Consider the following 3,485-nt stretch of genomic DNA (forward strand, 5'->3'; position numbering starts at 1 on the left):
TTATACATTTCTGATGTTGTAAAGACTAGACGCTTACCAAACCCCAAAGTTTTCAACCTGGATTGATTTAGCTGACATTTTAAACTGTTTTAATGCAGCCTGGGAATCCTGCTGGGAAAAGCTTTCCTGCTGCTGCCTCTCAGCCTCCCGGCACTGGAAATTCCCATCTGCTTCCTCGCCTTCCTCTGCCCACCCAAAAAAAAGAAGAATAACCCAAACCAGAGGACTAAGGAGCCAAAACCACCGCAGTTGCATCAAGCAGCCATTCCCCGTTTTCCCACGGTGTGGGATTTTTTTTTCCCTTCCCTCTTAATTTTCTTCTCTACGTGCCCAGTGATGCTCCATCCCCGCCTGGTCTGGGATGCAGGTGAAGACCCCCGAGGCGAGGACGGGACTCGAAGGGCAGATCCCAGTTCAGCCCCGGCCGCGGAGGCTGAGCCCCTGCACGTCGGCTGGAACCCCCCCCAGAGACGTGAACACCCCGACGCCGTCGCTGCCAGCATCCCGCCGCCTGCCCGGCATCTTCACCGGGATGGTACCCAGCCATGCCGCTCCCCTCCAGACCCCCCCCGGCAGCAAAAAACCTCCTCTGCCGCTCGCAGGTACCCTGGCCCAGCACCAGCCTTTGGACCATGGGACCAACTGTTCTTCCTCTCAGGATCTTTTAGGAAAATAAAGCAAAAAAAAGCAGAACTTAAAAAAACAACCCAAACTCACGGAATTGCCCTGAAAAAAAGCTGTTTGGGGAGAGATGGCATGGGCTGCAATGATCACTGCAGCAGCGGAGTTAGTCTGAAAATAATTATGGTAGCACTCTGTACAAGTTGTTTATTATTATTATTATTATCATCATCATCATCGTTGTTGTTGTTATTATTACTGTTTTATTATTGCTTTTATTATTTTTATTTTCTGTCTCTGGCCCAGCACCACAGATAAGTGTGAAAACTGCGGCTCCATTTCCCCGCTCGGCAGCGAGGGGAGCCTTCGGGGCTGCCCCGGCCCCCCTGAGCCCGGCACGGCTGCTCCCCCGCACACGCTGCTTTAGGAACCTGCTGGCTGGAGACGATGCCGAAGAGCCGGGGGGAGCAATGAACGATCCCAAGACACTAGTTTTTGGGGTGACCAGCTTGGGAAATGGCTGAGAAAATTTCCCATTTCACATTATTCATGACGAATTAATTTTCCTGCACCCAAGCAAATAGGATTCGCTACTTTGCTGTGACCGACGTACTTTTAAAGCAAAGCCTTTGCAGCACCAGGAGCCCTCGACCTTCCCCAGAGCCGCCGAGAAACCTCCCCAAAGCCAGCACACGCATGCACCAGGCAGATTGCAAAAGTTACTGACTTCAGTGTTTTAAATGGAAGGAAATGCCATCGGGAATTACAGGCTAACCTCATGCAATGTTGTATGCTGGAAAACAAAGTTTTGTCTTATAGGAACCCAAAAATTGCAGCTTAATCCAATCAAGCATCATTGTTTTGCACGCCTATAACTATGAGGAAATAAATGCTGGGTTTTCCCTGGGATGGCTTTTCCCTTGCAGTCGGTGCTGGCTTCCCCAGTCCAGCAGAAACCTTACGTGATGTGAAGTTTAATTCCTGAAAAATGAATCTTGATAACAGGCGTGACAATGGCTGTAGCGTTACAACGGGTAAAACCGCATGTGAGCTCCACGGCTGAGCCATAAATCTCGAGGCTGTAGAAAAGCTGCCGGAGGGAAGGAGGGGGCACGCTCCTCGCCTCACTCCAGCACTTGGGATGCTGCGGACCGTGCCGTCTCCCTGCCGGTGCGGCCGCTTGGGATGCTCGGCCGTACACTTCGCCCCTACACTGATGCACTTTAGCTTGCAGGTGCCTAAGATTTGATTTCGCATTGCCGCTCCCTTGGGATCCACCAGGAAAACGTCTGTTCCCCAGCACTGAGCTCTCATGCAACCTACAGAAATCCCAATTTTCACAGGAAAATGTGGCAAGTACAAAATCCCTCCTGGAACAACAAACACACCGCTGCGTAATCCTAATGCTGCAGTAACTATCTAAAGGCTCCTCTCACAAGAAGACCTAGGCTTTGCCCGCTGGCTTCGCTTGCCATGGACTGGCACACTTTTTGATTCTCCGTCCATCTCTGGACACTGCAGGGGTGTGGGGTTCGGCTCACGGCTCCTCCAGGAACACGAGCATGTGAGAATGAGTTACATCTCCATGGGCACGCTCCAGCTAAACCACATGTGATCCCTGGTGTTCGCCCATCGCAGGACCTGTGGCACGGGGATGGCGACAGCGACGGCACCCACCGGGAATCCCTGTTGGCATCAAACCTGGGAAAGCTGCTCGTCAGCCACACTCACTCGAACTGAGGTGGGGAGCAGCAAGTCTGGAGGACCACCAGGCGACCACGTAAATGCTACGGCTGTTTTACCAAACCGCATACACTCTGCTCTTTCTTTTTTTTGTTCCCACCGATACCAGCATCCCTTTTTTTTTTTTAGAAGAAATCCAGTCTTTCTTTCAGGGGCATCGCCAGCACCCAGTTTCGCTCCATCCTACAAGCCCTGAGCGGGCGCGATGCGGGGCTCTGCCAGGGACTGCGGGTCCCCACCTGCAGACAGCCCAGCCGAAGCCGGAGCAGCTTCTGGAGGTGGGAGGCGGGTGGCAGAGCCTCGGCAAGAAGGCGACGCGTCCCCAGTGTGACAGCAAGCACAGAAATCTCTGCAGCACTGTGTTTGTTCCCGATTGTCTCGGTGGGACCTTCTTCTTCAGCATCCCGGGGGACATCACTGAGCAGCACATGTGAAGGGGGATGCGTGAGAAAAATGCCACTTCTCCTAATGAAAATAACCCTCTTTATCACTTCTCAGGCATTTCTATCCAGCTGTTTGACAGTCGCATGCAGGGGTGACTGCTTCACAGGCAGGAGAAAAGGGGACCGGGAAATTTTGGGCCAGCCAGTAACACAGCAAACCTGAAACGTGCCCGCGTGTCCCCGCACCCCGTCCCGGCCGGTACCCGCAGCCTCACCTCTGACACGCAGGCCCAGGCGATGCTCAGGACGCGGAGACGTTCAGGACCAAGGGCTGGTCAGGATCAGTCAACATCCAGCGTCAGATTCACAAAAACCCGCCCGGAGCCCAAATTCCACTGAAAAGCCGCAGCGTGGGGCCAGGCTCTCAAAAACCGCAAGTGCCGAGGGGCCCTCTGCAGCACTGCGTGGGGAAAGGGAAAAGAGGGGAAAGCGCTCGGTGGGGAGACGGGACATGGAGCATCCCCTGCCCTATTATTGCCCTGGTGGGTTTGGGGAGGGTGGCAGCCCTATTATTTTTTTTTTGGGGGGGGGGGTGAATAGGGCATTATACACGTTCCCCGCTTCCCGATACATTTTGGTTGCCGATTACCTCTCCACGTTTCCACAGCGGAGCTCGCAGCCGGGCAGACACCCCCGGCACACCCCGCTTTCCCCCCCGCTTCCTCCGTTTTTCTCCCC

General features: G+C 53.9%; 1 pseudogene across 1 annotated transcript in view; it reads left to right on the top strand.

Moving 5' to 3' along the window:
• The first annotated feature begins 336 nt into the window (after positions 1–336).
• The window catches only part of LOC104829887, a 5,068-nt pseudogene continuing 1,919 nt past the window's right edge, over positions 337–3,485 (top strand). The window contains exons 1-2 of the transcript XR_774158.1: positions 337–535; positions 2,260–2,401. The product of XR_774158.1 is annotated as a cytochrome P450 1B1 pseudogene (transcript). The remainder of the gene's footprint in view (positions 536–2,259; positions 2,402–3,485) is intronic.

The sequence above is a fragment of the Haliaeetus leucocephalus genome, unplaced genomic scaffold (genome assembly GCF_000737465.1).
Source record: "Haliaeetus leucocephalus isolate CR32 unplaced genomic scaffold, Haliaeetus_leucocephalus-4.0 Scaffold177, whole genome shotgun sequence".
NCBI classification, from domain to species: Eukaryota; Metazoa; Chordata; class Aves; order Accipitriformes; family Accipitridae; genus Haliaeetus; species Haliaeetus leucocephalus.